Source organism: Ornithorhynchus anatinus, chromosome 16 (genome assembly GCF_004115215.2).
Source record: "Ornithorhynchus anatinus isolate Pmale09 chromosome 16, mOrnAna1.pri.v4, whole genome shotgun sequence".
Classification (NCBI taxonomy): domain Eukaryota; kingdom Metazoa; phylum Chordata; class Mammalia; order Monotremata; family Ornithorhynchidae; genus Ornithorhynchus; species Ornithorhynchus anatinus.
The window spans coordinates 41355673-41374170 of record NC_041743.1 but is presented as its reverse complement, the minus strand read 5'-3'; the positions used below and the strand labels follow the sequence as shown (position 1 = coordinate 41374170).

Sequence of the window (18498 nt, the reverse complement as noted above, 5' to 3'; positions counted from 1 at the left end):
GTCAGTGGCCAACCGTTTTTAGTGATTGTCTGCCTGGGAGACCAGGGTCCTTGTCCCCATCCTACCTGTAGCTGGCTAACATGAGAAAAGACCATACATGCACTTTGCACTGTGCCGTACCCCCGCTCACTCGGTCACTCATTCCCCTCCGTGATCCCAGAAGGACAGGGCTGCCAAGGAGCTGAGAATGAAAGTAGTGTTGCACAAGCCACTAGCACTATAATCAATTCCTCTGCACAGGCTCTTAGTTCTAAAGCCTCAGGACTGAGGTCCATCTGTCATTTCTGGTGGGAGACCCTAGCACGGTCTTCACAAGCTAGCCCGGGTTGGGCAGGTCGAAAATATGCTTTCAGTCAGTCGTATTTATTGAATGCTTATTGGGTGCAGAGCCCTGTACTAAACACTTGGGGAGTACAATATAATAATATGCCAGACACATTCCCTGCCCACAGTGAGCTCACAGTCTAGAAGGGGAGACAGGCATTAATATAAATGAATAGATTACAGATAAGTACATAAGTGCTGTGGGCCCGGGAAGGGGGAGTGAATAAAGGGAGCAAGTCAGGGGTGATGCAGAAGGGAGTGGGAGAAGAGGAAAGGAGGGCTTAGTCAAGGAAGCCCCCTTGGAGGAGATGTGCCTTCAATAAGGCTTGGAAGGCAGGGAGAGTAATTGTCTGATGGATAAAAGGAAGGCATTCAGGCCAGGGGCAGGTTTTGGGAGAGAGGTCAGCAGTGAGATAGATGAGATTGAGGTACGGTGAGTAGGTTGGCATTAGAGGAGTGAATTGTGTAGGCGGGGTTGTACTCGGAGAGTAGTGAGGTGAGGTAGGAGGGGGCAAGGTGATTGAGGGCTTTAAAGCCGATGATGAGGAATTTCTCTTTGATGCGGAGGTGGTTTCCCTCACCTTCATCAACCCCCTCAGCCTGGGCCCCAAAAGAAGGCTTGGGGAGCGGGGGAGGAAAGGTCTGTGTCCTCCTGCCAGGTGGTGAGTTCCCCTGCTTGGGACATCTCCATGGAGGTGGCCCCAAAACTGTCTTGATCCCCAGTTGGGGGGCTTCCATCTTTGATTCACCTGCCCATGGATGGACCTGCTCCTGAGTGGAGGAAACCAAGGGCACAAACAGGGTGAAATTGAGAATGGTAACCTGGGAAAATTCCTGGGGCATTCCTGGAGTTCCTTGGCACACTCGTTAAGGAACATCTCTCTAAACCCCAGATTGACTTTGGGCACGTTTCTGACCTTGGGCTTCTTCCCCTCTTCAAAGCCTTATTGAAGGCACAACCCCTCCAAGAGGCCTTCCCAGACTAAGCCCCACTTTTCCTCATCTCCCACTCCCTTCTGCATCGCCCTGACTTGCTCCCTTTGCTCTTCCCCCCTCCCAGCCCCACAGCACTTATGTACATATCTGTAATTTTATTATTTGTATTGATGTCTGTTCCCCCCACCTCTCTAGGACTGTAAGCCCGTTGTAGACAGGGAATGTGACTATTTACTGTTGTGTTGTACTCTCCTAAGCCCTTAGCCCAGTGCTCTGCTCACAGTAAGCTCTCAATAAATACGATTGAATGAATGAATGACCAGATGTGTGTAGGCTGTAAATTCCTTGTGGACTGGAAATTTGTCTACCAACTCTATGACCTCGGGCTTGGGGGACATACAGATAGCATTTACTATGTGCCAAGGATTGTACTAAACTCTGGGGTAGATGAATCTATCATCTACTATCTGAATCTATCCCAGATCTTAGTGCTGGGTTTAACACACAGTAAACACTTAACAGATACTATTATTATTATGATTTTCTTATTATTGGGAAAGTACAAGAGTGGCAGACATGATCCCTGTCCCCGAAGAGCATGCAGACAACAGTGATATTGGGATTTGGGCTCTTTCGATTGGGCAAGCTCCCTGTTTTAAACAATCCCTTGAATATTTTTTCTAATGACCCGAACCAGCTTTCACTTGGCTAACCAATCCATTCTAAGCAGCACCTCCCCCCTCCACCCCTTCCATCCCCCAGGGCCTCTGATCTAATCACACAAGTCACATTCCCCTTTTTTTGTGGTAATCCGCCCATACCTGTCCCGGGTAACACAGCCCCATTCGGAAAGAAACTAAAGGGGATGGGGGGGAGGGGGGGTCGTTTCGCTGAGAGAGGAATTCCTGGGGTGGGGGGATTTGGGAAATCTTTCCTTTCCTGCACTGCTCTTTCACATCGTCATTATCCCCAGCTTCCCAGCTCCTGGGGAAAACCTCCTCTGGGTAAACAGCAAAAGCCCTGACGTCTGAAGTATTTTTACAGTTCTCCTCTGCTTTCCCTGGCTGGGTTTTCCCAAACACCGAGGACCCCTGGGGTTGCCTTCTGCTTTGAAGGGGAGTAATTGCTTGGCTCGAGCAGACGTGCAGTTGTGCAGGGCTTCCGAGGGCAGAGCAGCTACACTCTGGCAGAAGCTGCCGGGCCCGGGGGAGAACAGGGCGAAGAGAAGATTTATAAAAATTCAGGATTTCGGATTAGAGGTTGGAGATGGGTGGGCCCCCGAATCGGTATTCCCGCCTTTCCCTCCCCTTCCCTTCTCCGTGGGTTATCTTCCTGGTAGGGCGTGGGCCCATTAACAGATCCTTCTGACTGCTGGGGGAATTCCAGACAGGCCAGAGGAGTTGCAGAAGAGGGAGCCTCCCTTCTCCCTCTGGGGATGATCTCGCTTGGAGATGAGATGGGTTTTCATAGAGGTTTCGCTGACCTTGGGGAGAAATCATCAGCCTCAAGAACTCTCTCTGGTAGAGGTGAACCCCTTCCCCCCTCGCTCCTTTTTGAATTTTTTTTTCCTCCTCCTAAAGATAAAATAATCATCCGGCTCTGTCCACCTCCACCGTGGCCCAGTGGATAGAGCCCGGGGCCTGGGAATTAGAAGGTCCCAGTTCTAATCCTGGCTCCACCACTTGTTTTCTGTGTGACCTTGGGTAAGTCACTTTGCTTTTCTGTGCCTCATTTACCTCGTCTGTAAAATGGGGATGAAGACAGTGAGCCCACTGTGGACAGGGACTGTGTCCAACCCAATTACCTTGTATCTACCCCAGTGCTGAGTACAGTGCCTGGCTCATAGTAAGTGCTTAACAAATACCACCTTCTAGAGCCGACTTCCCTGTTGGAATTAGGCCTGGTCCATTCCGCTAAAACCAAATTACAGTTTTGTTTGTTTTTAATTTATGGCATTTGTTAAGCACTTTATGTGTGCCAGGCACTGTACTAAGCCCCGGGATAGATACATGATAATCAGGCTAGATCCAGTCCCTGTCCCACAAGGGACTCACAGACTTAATCCCCATTTTACAGCTGAGGGAACTGAGGCACAGAGAAGTAAAGTGACTTGGCCGAGGTCACACGCAGATAAGTGGTGGAGCCACGACAACAACCCAGGTCCTTCTGATTCTCAGGCCCGTGCTCTACCCACTAGCCCGTACTAATTCTCTGGTGGAAGCAGCAGGAGGGCAGGATTCCTGACATCCTGGCTCGGTTCACTGACCGTCCCAGCTCTCAGCCTCAGTTTCTCAGTCACATCATTACATTTTACACGCATCGAACACCCACTGCGTGCTAAGCTGATGATCGCTGGTGCCTTAGCCCGGGCATGGTTTGGCCACCCCCACCCCATCCGCTGGCATCCTTCCCCTTATATACACTACCCGGCTGGGCACCATCCTGCCCGCTAAAAATATCTCTGAATGCTCCCATAAATCTTCTTTCCAACTGGGTCTCCCTAGGGGCCGTGGGCACTGGTGAGTCTGAAGCAGTTGCACCAGGGATAATTCCAGCCCCTGATTGTATTCGATACAACAGATGGAAGTCAGGGTCCCTGCCCTTGGGGAGCTATCGTTCTACAAAACAGGCCAGTGAACGGGTTGCCAGCTACCCTACCTCATAGAATATTGTGAACATTAACAAGCTAATGGCACTTGGACCTCTTTAGAGAAAGGCGCTGGGTAAATCCAGGGCATTTATTATGTGTGAAATTCATTGCCAAGTATGATTCACACAGTGTAATACATGGGCCTGGAGCACAGTTCCCGAGCTTCCTGAGGTGTGGAGGCTAACTGTGCCACAGCTGGGTTTGGAAACCATTTCTGATCGTCACGAATTAGGGATCAGAGGGTCCCACTCCCGAGCCCGGCACTCTGCGCACCCTTTGGGACCTCCGTGTGGCTACTCTGTGTTGCCCATTCCTATCAACTGATCAATCAGTGGCATTTAGGTAGGCATAGTCCCTGTCTACAAGGAGTTTTCAGTCTTGAAATTCTTGCCACTGGCCTCTCCCTGTAGAATGGGTGACCTTCCTCGTCCCCCTTCCTGAAATTCCCAGGTGTTCCCTCAGCAGAGCAAGGGGAGAGAATCAGGCTCTAAACCCTTTCTCAGTCAATCGATCGATCAGTAGTATTGATTAATAATAATAATTATGGCATTTGTTAAGTGCTTACTATGTGCCAGGCACTATACTATACTATACTATACTATACTATAGGGAAGCAGCGTGGCTAGGGAAGCAGTGTGGCTCAGTGGAAAGAGCCTGGGCTTCGGAGTCAGAGGTCATGAGTTCGACTCCCAGCTCTGCCACTTGTCAGCTGTGTGACTGTGGGCAAGTCACTTAACTTCTCTGTGCCTCAGTTACCTCATCTGTAAAATGGGGATTAACTGTGAGCCTCACGTGGGACGACCTGATCACCCTGTATCTCCCCCAGCGCTTAGAACAGTGCTCTGCACATAGTAAGTGCTTAACAAATACCAACATTATTATTATTATTATCATTATTATACTAAGCTCTGGGGTGGGTACAAGCAAATCGGGTTGGACACAGTCCCCATCCCACGGGGGGCTCCCAGTCTCAATCCCCATTTTACAGATGAGGTAGCTGAGGTCCAGAGAAGTGAAGTGACTTGACCAAGGTCACACAGCAGACTGAGGGTGGAGCTGGGATTAGAACCCATGCCCTTCTGACTCCCAGGCCCAGGCCATGCTGCTTTATTGAGGGCTACCTGCGTGCAGAGCACTGTACTAAGTGCTTGGGAGAGTAAAATGGAAGAGAATTAGCTGACACATTCCCTGCCCATAAGAAGTTACAGTCTGGAAAAGTTCTGGGTGTCAACCTGGTGGTTCAGGAAGTGAGCAGCAGCGCTTCCTGGAGCCAGGTAGGGTGTAGGTAGAAATTGTGCCAGCTTTCTCTTTGCCGCCCTGTCAGTGCACCTCCGTCCTGACCTGCAGCACCTCTTGCTATTCCAGACGACTCCCACGCAGCCCCGTCAGCCTTGTCCTGGAATACTCCCTCCCAGGGCCTCTGGGCAGAGGTTGAACTTCACTGAGGTTTCGGGATGTGGCTTGACAAAGCAGAGCCACGTGACCTTAAGATCTTCCTTCGGGAGCTGAGTTTGATTCAGGGAGGAGGGAGGCCCAGACTTCCAATTAATCAGTTAATAAATGCTTTCTGGGTGTGGAGCACTATATTAATAATAGTAATAATAATGTTGGTATTTGTTAAGCGCTTACTATGTGTACAGCACTGTTCTAAGCGCTGGGATAGATACAGGGTAATCAGGTTGTCCCATGTGAGGCTCACAGTTAATCCCCATTTTACAGATGAGGTAACTGAGGCACAGAGAAGTTAAGCGACTTGCCCACAGTCACACAGCTGACAAGTGGCAGAGCCGGGAGTCAAACCCATGACCTCTGACCCAGGCTCCTTCCACTGAGCCACGCTGCGGGGCCCGGGGAAAAGACCAGGGGCCTGGGAGTCAGGAGGATCTGAGTTCTAATCCTGACTCCACCACTTGTCTGCCGTGTGACCTTGGGCAAGTCACTTCACATCTCTGTGCCTCAGTTCCCTCATTTGTAAAATGGTAGTTAAGACTGTGAGCCCCAAGTGGGACAGGGACTGTGACCAACCTGATTATCTTGTATCTACCCCAGTGCTCAGTAGAGAGTTTGGCACACTTGGCTTAACAAATACCACAATTATTATACTAAGTGCTTGAGAGAGTACAGCTCGTAGACTCTAGACTGTAAACTCTTTGAGGGCAGGGACTGTGTCTCTTATATTGTCATAGTGTACTCTCCCAACCGCTTAGTACAGTGCCCTGCACATAGGAAGCGCTCAATAAATATGATTGATTGACTGACTAGACACAATTCCTGCCCTCAAGGACTTACAATTTGGTGCAGAAGGCAGAAATTAAAATAAATTACAGATAGGGGAAGCAGCAGAGTATAAGGATCCTATATGTAAGTGCTGTGGACCTGGGGTTTTTCATTTGTTCCAGTCCAAGCTCCTGTGTGGCACACCATTTTCTGGTAGCTTTCGGGTTACCACTAAGGTGCTGGGTGAGGGTAACAGAATAATAATAATGATAGTAGCATTTGGAAGGGTTTACTATGTGCAAAGCATTGTACTAAGCACTGGAGGGGCATACAGGATGATCAGATCAGACACAGTCCCTGTCCCACATGGGGCAGATGATCTAAGAGGGAGGGAGAACAGAAATTTTATTGAGGAAGAACAGATAATAATAATTATGGTACTTGTTAAGCGCTTACTGTGTTCCAGGCACTGTACTAAGCGCTGGCATATTTTATCCCCATTTTCCAGGTGAGGTAACTGAGGCACAGAGCAGTAAAGTGGTTTGCCGAAGGTCACCCAGCCAGCAATTGGTGGAGCCGGAATTAGAACCCAGTTCCTCTGACTGCCAAGCCTGTGCTCCACCCAATAGACTACTCTTCTTCTAATAGAAGGCCACAAATCCTGCTTGGCGTGTGCATCTACGGCAACCTTTCGGGCCTCTCCCCAGGAAGAGCGAGAACCCTGAAGGATCCTTCTGAGAAGCTCCCACAGCTCTCTTCAGTTTCCTCCTGGGCTGGTAGCCAAATAACTTCTCTTGAGGGCAGCTGGCAATTAGCCCAACCAGTTTATCTCCCCTGGAGGCAGCCCCTTAAGGTTGGGAGAGGATTATTGGGGGGCTCTTGGCCTGAGTCCCTGGGGGCTTCAGGCTGGGGCCAGACTGCCCTTGAGTGGGAGGAGAAAAGATGAGGCCCCCTTGACTTAATAATAATAATAATAATAATAATGGCATTTGTTAAGCTTTTATTATGTGCCAGGGCCCTGGGGTAGATACAAAGTAATCAGGTCTCACATGGGGCTCAAAGTCTAAGTAGGAGGGAGAACAGGGATTGAATCCCCATTCTGCATGGGAGGGAACTGAGGCACAGAGAGGTTAAGTGACTTGGCCAAGCTCACACAGCCGACACGTGGCACGAGGATTAGAACCCAAGTACTCTGACTCCGAGGCCCAGGGTCTTTCCATTAGGCCATGCTGCTTTATAAGGGAAGCCGCTGTGCATCCTTGGGGAAGTCACTTCACATCTCTGTGCCTCAGTTCTCTCTTCTGCAGAATGGGGATTAATTAAGATTAATTAGAGAAGCAGCGTGGCTTAGTGGAAAGAGGCCGGGCTTGGGAGTTAGAGGCCTTGGGTTTTAATCCCTGCTCTGCCACTTGTCAGCTGTGTGACTTTGGGCAAGTCACTTAACTTCTCAGGGCCTCAGTTACCTCATCTGTAAAATGGGGATTCAATCCCTGTTCTCTCATGTGAGACCTGATTACTTTGCATCTACCCCAGCAGTCAGTACCCTGGCACATAATAAAAACTTAGCAAATGCCATTATTATTAAATCAAGGGGGCCTCAGTTACCTTACCTGTAAAATGGGGATAGAGACTGGGAGCCCCACGTGGAAAACCTGATGATCTTGTATCTACCCCATTGCTTAGAATAGTTCTTGGCACATAGTAAGTGCTTAACAAAATACCATTATTATTATTATTATTATTAATAAGACTGCGAGCCCCATGTAGGGTAGGGACTGTGTCCAAACCTACCTATCCCAGCGCTTGTATCTCCCTTAGAACAGTGAGCCTGTTTTGGGACAGGGATTATCTCTATCTGTTATCGGATTGTACATTCCAAGTGCTTAGTCCAGTGCTCTGCACATAGTGAGCGCTCAATAAATACGATTGAATGAACAGTGCTTGGCACATAGGAAGCACTTAACAAATACCATCATTACTTAACTTCTAGGTGCCTCAGTGACCTCACCTGTAAAATGGGGATGAAGGCTGTGACCCTCACGGGGCGGGGCGCTAACCTGATTACCTTACCTTCAGAGAAGCAGCATGGCTCAGTGGAAAGAGCCTGGGCTTGGGAGTCAGAGGTCATGGGTTCTAATCCCACCTCTGCCACTTGTCTGCTATGTGACCTTGGGTAAGTCACTTAACTTCTCTGTGTCTCAGTTACCTCATCTGTAAAATAGGGATTCAAAACTGTGAGCCCCATGAGGGTCAGCCTGTTTACCTTGTATCTACCCGGTGCTTAGAACAGTGCTTGGCACATAGTAAGTGCTTAAGAAATACCAACATTATTATTATTATTAGTACCTGACACATAGCACTTAACGAATACCAAAATTATTATTACCGTATCTACTTCAGCGCTTAGAACAGTGCTCAGCACAGAGTAAGCGCTTAAGAAATACCAACATTATTATTACTGTATCTACCCCAGCTCTTAGAATAGTGCTCGGCACATAATAAGCGCTTAGGAAATACCAACATTATTATTATTGTATCTACCCCAGCGCCTAGAACAGTGCTCAGCACATAGTAAGCGCTTAAGAAATACCAACATTATTATTATTGTATCTACCCCAGCGCCTAGAACAGTGCTCGGCACATAGTAAGCGCTTAAGAAATATCAACATTATTATTGTATCTCCCCCAGCGCTTAGAACAGTGCTCGGCACATAGTAAGCGCTTAAGAAATACCAACATTATTAGTATTGTATCTCCCCCAGCGCTTAGAACAGTGCTCGGCACAGAATAAGCGCTTAAGAGATACCAACATTATTATTATTCTATCTCCCCCAGCGCTTAGAACAGTGCTCGGCACATAGTAAGCCCTTAAGAGATTCCAACATTATTATTATTCTATCTCCCCCAGCGCTTAGAACAGGGCTCGGCACATAGTAAGCGCTCAAGAGATACCAACATTATTATTATTCTATCTCCCCCAGCGCTTAGAACAGTCCTCGGCACAGAGTAAGCGCTTAAGAGATACCAACATTATTATTACCAGTGGCTGGCACACAGTAAGCGCTTAACAAATACCATAAAAAAACTCAACAGCACCCCAAGGGAAGGGGGCGGGGCCTGTTGCCGGGGCAACGCCGTCTGAGCCAATGCGAGGCGGTGGAACGTCGGGGAGCGGAGGAGTCGGCAACGGCTCCCCGCGTGCGGCCGGGGAGCCTGGCAGCGCCCCCTGGGGGCCGTGGGGAGGAGGGCGGGAAGAGGCGGTTCCGGTTGCGCGCGCAGCCCGAGCCCTAACCGTCCCCCCGGCAGCCGCCCCGCCAGCCGCTCCAGGAGGCGCCGCCGCAGTAGTCGCCGTCGCAGCAGTAGCCGCAGCCTCCGCCGCCGCCGCCGCAGCAGCAGCAGCAGCCGGCGCGGCGGGAGCAGCAGCGGCGACGCCACAGGGGCAAGCAGTCACCCGCGCAAGACGGACTCGCCGGCACGCGCCGCCGCCTCCGGGCCGGGCCGGGTGTCGCGCGCCGAGGCTGGGGGGGAGTCGCCGCCGCCGTCGCCGCCGCCGCCGTCGCCGCCGCCGCCCAGGTGACTGAGGACAGGGGCGCCGCCGCCGCCGCCGGACTTCAATGCCCAGCCCCCGGCTCGCCAGCGTGAGTGCGGGGCGCGGGGGGCTCGGCCGCCGGCTCGCCCGCCCCGGGGCCTCGGGGAAGGGCGCAGGCCGCAGCAGCAGCAGCAGCAGCAGCGGCCATGAGTCCAGGCCGCAGACACGTCCCCGGAAGGACCAGCCCCGGGAAGTGTGGACCGGGAGGGGTCGGGGGGCAGCCTCCAAATCCGGCCCGGGGGGCTTCTCTCCTGCAAGCCCCGAGCGAGAGGAGGGGACGGGGGAGGCTGGAGTCCCACCCGGCTTGGGTTCGGGTGGTAAAGCTACGGTCGGTTGCGGGGGGAGGGTGCCTCCTTTTTCCTTTCCCCTTTTTCCTCCTTCCTTTTCCCCTTTTCTTGTTCCTTTTCCCCTCGCCTTTTTCTCCCGTCTCTCCGCCGAGCCCCTGGAAAGTTTGCTAAGGATAGGGTTGTCATCTCTTCTCCATACCCCCCCGACCCCCGGGACACGCAGCGAGGTAAAGCCCCACATCGACTGTGAGCCCCCTTTTAGGCAGGGATTGTCTCTATGTGTTGCCCAGTTGTACCCCCTTGTTAGGCAGGGATTGTCTCTATTTGTTGCCCGGTTGGACCCCCTTCTTAAGCAGGGATTGTCTCCATTTGTTGCCCAGTTGTACCCCTTTCTTAGGCAGAGATTGTCTCTATTTGTTGCCCAGTTGTACCCCTTTCTTAGGCAGGGATTGTCTCTATTTGTTACCCAGTTGTACCCCCTTCTTAAGTAGGGATTGTCTCTATTTGTTGCCCAGTGGCACCCCCTTGTTAGGCAGGGATTGTCTCCATTTGTTGCCCAGTTGTACCCCCTTATTAGACAGGGATTGTCTTTATTTGTTGCCCAGTTGCACTTCCCAAGCGCTTAGTCCAGTGCTCTGCACGCAGGAAGCGCTCAATAAGTACGACTGCATGATAATCGCGGGCCTCCGGAAGGCGTGGAGGCCTTTGCCCAGGCCTCCCTTCTGCCCGCCGCCGCAAAAACGTGGCCTTCCCCCACCCTTGGGCCAGCGCTCGTATAAAGGGCACTGAAGACATTTTAGAAATGCCGGTATTATGTAAGCAGGTTTCAAGGTGTCTCTTGCCTCGGAAAGTCGGGGCGTGAGCTGGGCAGGTAGTAACTTTCCCAAGCCCAAGGCGTCCAAGAGGGTAGTTGGGCGGGCTCCCCCACCCTGGGAAGGGTCTGCGTTAAAAGTGTCCTTTTCACCCCCGAAATGAAATGCGGAGCAGCGACTGCTGGATGGGAACATGGCAGCTGTTTAAGGAAACATGGCATTAGCAGTCACTGACAGGAAATGAAGGAAGTTCTGTCGAGTTGAAAGTGCAAGGGCAATTTAAGGAGGCCGGTTGTTTTTCCCCGGCCTTCAAAAATACCCTTGCCAGGACACTAAGGGCGAGTTCGTTTTTGGACAGCAGTAAGAAGTGTCCTGGCCAATTCGCTCTTTCTTTTTGTCTTTAGGCGGCCCGATTTATTCTTCCTATTTTGATGATTATTTTGAATGGGATACCCAGGGCTTGGTCAGAGCTCCCGGCCTGGAGATAGGCCGGTGCTGGGCATTTCCAGAGTTTGGGTTATTTCAAAGTTTTGAGAATTTGGGGGCTGGTGAGGAGCAAGGAAAGCTCTCTTCTGCCCTCTGCTGTGTGTGTTCTTAGAGGAAATATTCATCTCCCCCCACCCCCGGCTGTCTAGCCTGGTAACCAACCTCAGGGGAGTCGGGCCCTTTTGGAAGGTGCGGTGCCCAGCACATTAGATTACCAACCTCAATGATGCAGAAAGTTGCCCGAGGTTGGTGGATTTACCATCCCTTCCAGAGGTTGGATCGGACCCGTCCCCAGGGCATCCTGTTTTTGGCTGATGTGTTGCTGGGGCCAGCGAACCCTCTTTTATAATTCCCCTCAGCGCTTTAATAAGAGTAATGGCTTTTCTTAAGCGCTTACTATGTGCAAAGCACTCTTCTAAGCTGCTGGGGGGGGGGGGGGATACAAGGTGATCGGGTCGAAGCACGTGTGGTTCACAGTCTTCATCCCCATTTGACCGATGAGGGAACTGAGGCACAGAGAAGTTAAGTGGCTTGCCCAGAGACACCCAGCTGACAAGCGGCAGAGCAGGGATTAGAACCCATGACCTCCGATTCCCAAGCCCGGACTGTTTCCACTGAGCCATGCTGTTTGCCCAAAGTAGGCCCCCCCCCCCCAAAAAAACCCAACAACAAACCGCCGTTGATTGTGGCGGTAGAAGTGAGGCACCCACAACAGCTTAAGTTCCTCTAATGCCTCGTGACTAATTGCCATTTGTGTTCTCTCCTAGAGCTTAGCACAGTGTTCCTCACACAGAAATGCTCAGTTAATGGTATCACTACTGATAGGGTGGGCTCTTGGTTCATGCTGACTCAGAGGAAGAAATGTCCCCTTCTGAGTCAACAGCACACGGTGTGCCTTGTGCTGTCACAAGCGAGTTTTCTTTGGAAGAACCTTATCCTCATAAAGCTAGCTGTGGTCTGACGGAGTCACCTCAGATGGCGTGACTAGATCATTGCGGCCTGCCAGTATTCTCGTTGCCCCCCAGCCCTTAGTACAGTGCTTGGCTCCTAATAAGCGCTTACCAAACACCCCGATTATTATTATCAAGAATAATTGAACTAGAGGCTTCATGGGGTCGAGGTTGGATTTGTTAGGTGATGTAGCCAGGAAGCTTTTTGGGGCCCCCCAGGGCGTGTGCCTTGAGGTGGCCGAAGATGGTTTTAAAAGGGAATTGGAATGTGATCAAGGAACAAAGTTTGTTTGGATTTTGGGGGCAGGGGAGTAAAAGAGGGTGAGGTAGTTGGTCCTATGGTACTTAGAAGTGGCCTTTTTTTCCCCACTCTAGGCTCAGGTCATGTGTGTGTGTGCACTTGCATGTATTAGGCACAGTTTTCCAGGGCAGTGATGTAATTGCCACTCTCAGAAACTGGGAAAGGTTGTCTTTTTAGTATACCTTAGTGACAAATAATTTGGGAATGCAGAACCTGGTACCTTCTGACTCAGATCTGCAGAATACCCCTCCTTCTATGACTCAGAGTAGAGTAATATTTAATTTTAATGAACCCAGTTGATGGAAAGAACCATCTACAGCATAGGCTTTAAACTCTGGTGACCTTGAAGGTAAAGTGCTTCATACTGATCTTACAAGGGAGTTAAAATAAAATAAAAAGAAAATTAAAAAGTCCCCAATCCCCTATTCTGTTTTCTCTGAACTGTCTTCCAGGAAATTCAAGCTTTCCTTTCCTAGGGGTTAGCTTGGTGCTAGTCATTTACAATTAAAACCCAAAATGCTAGCTTGGAAGTTATATGAACAGCCTTTCCTTTAAGGGAGCAAAGGTGAAGCAGCTAGAATCTATTTTATAGTTTTCTGCCTTTGAACTTTGCCCTTTTGTGTTGGAATGTGGTGTTGGTAACTGAAGTGAGGCCTCCGAAGGCATATCATTGCCGTGCTTCGCAAGGGAAAGCCTGTCTCAGGGGTTTACCCTGAAGCCACAGGTGGTTCTTTCGAAATTTCAACACCCTAGAGAAAAGGTTTCATTTTGTAAGCAGTGAATGAATTATTACCCTCTCCTAAATGGTACAGACTGCTCTCTTTCTTGAGTAATATTGGGATGAAGGGCTTAGTTGCTTTCATGATGTGCAGAAACTTGTGATCTTAATACTTTTCAAACCCACCGCCAAAAAAATTAGGACTTCTAGTTTGAGTGGCCTTTTTTTTAAAATTTGTATTAAGCACTTACTATGTCAAATGCTGTTCTAAGCGCTGGGGAAGATACAAGTTAATTAGGTTGGACACGGTCCCTGTGCCGCACGGGGGCTCTTGCCTAGGAAAAAGTACCCGATAACGGCTAGTCCTGGAAGGTGAAAAAGTTGGTGGGTTTTTTTGTTGTTTATTTCAGAGGTTATTTGCATCCTTGGTAGTGCTCTATTTTTAGTTCCTCCCAGGCATTTTCACATAAGGAGGTGGTGTAGGAGGTAGGTCAATGGGTGTTGTAGAAATTGGCCTTTTCCGTCGAATGTTAGCTGTTGAAATGTGGTCCTTCTAATTTTAATTATTTAGGAACCCTGCCTGAGTTGCTCTGTTTTCAGTTCTTGAAGATGCATATTACCTAGAAAATGATGCTTGGTCTCTAGTTTCGTAAATTACATGACTTTGATGCAAAAATTTGGATAATTTGACACCGGGTTTTTTTTTTTTTTAAAAGCAAAGGAAACAGTTTGGGAAGCCTATTTAAACTCTAGCCAGGCGTACATTTGTAATGTTGGCATAATGCTGACTTTTTCAATTTAGCAACCTTTAAGACCTCTCCTTTCTGTAACCTTTCCATTAGGTGAACCTACTGGTTCTGGAAAGAAAACATCTGACCTTTCGAAGGGGCTTACTTATGCTCTAGGTTAGGAATCTATTTCATTAATTTGGGGGTTGAAATGTACTTTTCATTAAAAATACATACCTATATTTGCTCTAGAATAAAGAAGGAATTGATTATTGCTGAAAGAGAGCAAACATAAACTGTTTATTTAAATATTGCATTAGTTTGACCAGAACTCAGATTCTGGAAAGCGTATACCGAATATACTCTCTTCTGGAATTAGCCCATTTCCATCAGAGCGTTGAGTGGCAGTTTAAATTTGCCCTGTTTTACAAGAAACATTAGGTAGATTGCTTTTACTCTGTCACTGTCGTCTTTGCTTAGTTTCCAATATGAGTATTTGGTATTTATTACTTTTATTATCAAAGCAAGTTGACATCTGTTTTCTACTTTCCATTACTGGTGAAGTCCTATCATAAAGGAACAGGGTGACTTGGTTAGGGAAGAAGGAAATGAGTCACCGGCAGGATTTGTCAGCAAATTGAGAGGGAGCTGATGGAGAAACAATAGACTTCATGACATTATCCTTCACTGCACGTGTACTTACAAACAAATTTCCTTTTAGTAATGATTTTAAACTCTCCCCAAAATCGGGAGGTCTCTGGGGGAAAAGGCACTATAAATCCAAGTTATTAAATATCGATTGTCTTTATGGTGAGAGGGCATCTTTAAAAATGAAGTCTTTGCAGGTTTCAAAATCATTTGCCACCTTTAAATGAATTCCTCGTCCTGGAGGTAGGCCATTGATATTGGGCAGATTGGTAAGGCTGTACTATTTCTCAACCAGGAAATGTAGTTTCCTTGGCATGTAACTTTAAATAGGATTTCCTAGCGGGACCTCTTAGTTGTCAACCATAGGCGGTGTTCCTGCAGAGATGGTGGGCCTTTAGGATGGCCAGATATTTGAGTTGGAGCCCAGACTGAACGAGCAAAAGATGTGTCGAGTGGGCTCCCTGTCCGGTATAGGATCCAGGGGGCATTTAGTGCTGAGGAAATGAAACAGTTGCTATTTTCCTTCTTCAGTTTTTCACGTCTTGGAAGGGAATGAACCAGAAAAGTTGGTGAACCCCACTCAGTCAATTGTTGAGTGTTACTAAGTGTAGAGCACTGTACTAAATGCTTGGAAGAGTGCAATACGGCTCCCTAACTAAGAAGATCGAAGGAAGTGGGATAAGATGAGCCATAGGTAAAAGGCACGCTTGTGATGTGGCCCTGTGACCAATTCTGGGGAAGGGAGTTGAGCAATGCTTCTCTATGGCACACCGTGCCTTGATCCATCTCTATTAGGTGAGCTTGCTGTTACTTGGATTCGAAGTATCTTTAAGTTGAGATGTGCTCTCCTAGAAGGACAGGTTATGCACAGTGCAAATATTCATTCATTCATTCCATAGTATTGATTGAGCGTTTACTATGTGCAGAGCTCCGTACTCAGCACTTGGAATGTACAATTCGGCAACAGATAGAGACAATCCCTGCCCATTGACGGGCTTACAGTCTAATTGGGGGAGACAGACAAAAACAATAGCAATAAATAGAATCAAGGGGATGTACATCTCATTAACAAAATAAACAGGGTAATAAAAATATAAATAAATGTTGGTATTTGTTAAGCGCTTACTATGTGCAAAGCACTGTTCTAAGTGCTGGGGTAGATACAGGGTAATCAGGTTGTCCCACGTGAGGCTCATAGTTAATCCCCATTTTACAGATGGGATAACTGAGGCACCGAGAAGTTAAGTGACTTGCCACTGTCCCAGAGTTGACAAGTGGCAGAGTAGTCATGTGATTATTATCCCCAAATAGCCAGGTATCATGCTTTGGGTTTGTAATAATTTCTGCCTTACTGTTGGTCCAGTGCTAAAGGAACTGCTCAGGACACTCCCAAGCATTAATACAGTGCTCTTGCATACAGTAAGAACTCAATAAACCCCACTGATTGATCAAGGTCTTTCTATGTGCAGCTCACTGTACTCAGGGTTTTGTGAAGTACTCCACAGTAGGATCCGTTGATAGGATCCCTGACCAGAAGGAGCTGACAGTCTTCAGGGGCGACAGACATTAAAATTACAGAGAGTGAAGCTAGCAGAGTACAAGGCTATGGACATAAGTGCTGTGTGGCTGGGGTGAATTTCAAAATGCTTAAGGGGCACTCAGCCGCCTGCTGGGCCGTGGTTTTCCGGCCCCGCGTGGGTATTCTGCCGCCGTCCATGACTTGGGCTGGGAGAGGGTCTGGTGCCTTTTCCTTTTCCCGGTCTCCTCTCTGCTTCCTTGTTCACTGCACTTCGTGGTCCAGGAGAGCGTGACTGGCAGGGCGAGAGCATGAATGGCCCTGGTCGAACCACCAGCTATCGTTTCCATCGTGTAAGTACAACAGGAGACTCCATCATCAACGTCGTCATCATCATCATCAGAATGGCATTTGTTCAGCGCTCTGTGCCAAGCACTGGAGTAAGCGCTGGGGGAGATTCAGGAAGAGCAGACCTGTGTCCCAAATGGGGCTCCTAGTCGAAGAGGGAGGGAGAACAGGGATTGAATTCTTCATCAGTTTCTATACATTTTTAGTGAGATATCCTGAGGTTGCAAGACCTCACCATCACCCCTGTAGTGGAGGATGTGTGGTGAAGTAACCAACTTCAGGGGACACATAGGCTAATGTGCAAATGACGCAGGAAAATATATGGTAAATATAAATATATCAAGGGGGCCGCTCAGTGACCTGTTCTCACTACGCTGTTTGAGAGGTTTGACCAAACTTTATCAAAATAAGTGCAAGGTTATTGCTTATTTCAGCGACCCAAAATGCTGGTTAGAAAAATACAAAAAGTACCCCTGGATTTCAGTGGTATTGGCTAATTACAGATTAGCAACTTTGCGCACGGGTCCTGTCCTCTGGATTATTTTGAAAGGTGATTCAAATAACCTTCTTCCAAGTATGTATTTTGTAACCCTGAGGAGCTTGCAGCTGCTGCAGTCTGTCTCACTCTCCTGGCACAGCAAAGAAAACACTTTAAAATGTTGATATGGAAAGGGATTGGAGTTAAATATAGCTGTTTTTGGATTCCCCAAAGGTGGAGTAGCCCGTCAGAAAGTGGATTATGCAGTGTTCTCCGATTAATCCCTCAGAAAGCTAAAGATTATTTTGCTTTTAATTGTGGACCTTAAAATTGTTCCTTCAAAAAAAACTCAAAACTTTGGAAGGAAACAACCCACAGTGCCAGGATGTCATTCGCCACAATGCAGCCTTTGAGGGAGCAGGTCTGAGAGTATTCAGCAGGTAACATTTAGGAAAAGTTTTTGCCTACTTGTATGTGTAAAAAAGACTGAAGATCAGTAAACCAGTCTTCAACCCATGTTCACTGACAGTGAATGTGATGCCATGGCTTGGAATAACAATAACAACAATAGTAATAATTATTAGAGTACTTGTTAAGCGCTTACTGTGTGCCCAACTCTGTTCTGTGTGTTGGAGTACATAAGTTTAATTAGATTGGACACAGTCCCTGTCCCATATGAGCCTCATAGGAGGGAGTAGGATTTAATCCCCATTTTACAGATGAAGTCACTGTGACACAGAGAAATGAAACGACTTGCCCAACGTCAAGTAGCAGAGCCAGGTTTAGAACCCAGGTCCTCCGACTCCCAGACCCATGCTCTTTCCTCTAGGCCGCACGATTTCTGTGGTAATGGAAGCATGAGCAAATAGAATCAGGTTACTAGACCTATTAAGCTTAATTTAAAAAATCACAGAAAACACTCGCTACCTAATGTAAGAAGGCAGAGCGGTGGCCTTTCCAAGTTCTCATGGTTCTATTATTTTAATTTTATTGCATGTGTTTATCTCAGAACTCAATATACTTTTGAAAATTTCTGGCATGAAAGCTAGATATGGCAATGCTATCTTGTCTCTTTTTTTAAACAAAGAAGTTAATTCATTGTGTTTGGAAATGTGGTTCATTTTAAGGACCTAACCGATTCTAAAGAAACCAATGAATAAAGTCCTGAGAACCTCAGAAAGGAAGTACCATTTTGAAAGAGGCACAAGAACGTGGAGCCTGCAAAATAGTTTTTAAAATATTTAGCTCAATTGTCATGTTACAGTTCATGGTGTCAGTGTGGATGAAAGGCAGCTATTGCTAATCACTAGAAGACATTCAAAATTTGGTAACCACTCCCTTTTGGGGAGGAGGGACAAGGGGCCAGGGCCTGTGGTAAGTAACTGAAACTGTTCTCGAAGATCGGCCTAGTGGTTGCCTAATTGGCTTTTCTATCTGAGCGGCAGGTGAAATCTTAGGTTAGTTCTGATGTGTTGACATTTTCTCCCCACTCTAAAAGTTTGTGTGCTTT

At 48.1% G+C, this 18498-nt stretch overlaps 1 protein-coding gene across 1 annotated transcript in view; it reads left to right on the top strand.

The window, feature by feature from the left end:
• The first annotated feature begins 9669 nt into the window (after positions 1-9669).
• PTP4A2 (protein tyrosine phosphatase 4A2) overlaps positions 9670-18498 on the top strand; it is a 28624-nt gene continuing 19795 nt past the window's right edge. Inside the window, exon 1 of the mRNA XM_001506653.3 lies at positions 9670-9765. The gene's annotated coding sequence lies outside the window, so the exon portion shown is untranslated. The remainder of the gene's footprint in view (positions 9766-18498) is intronic.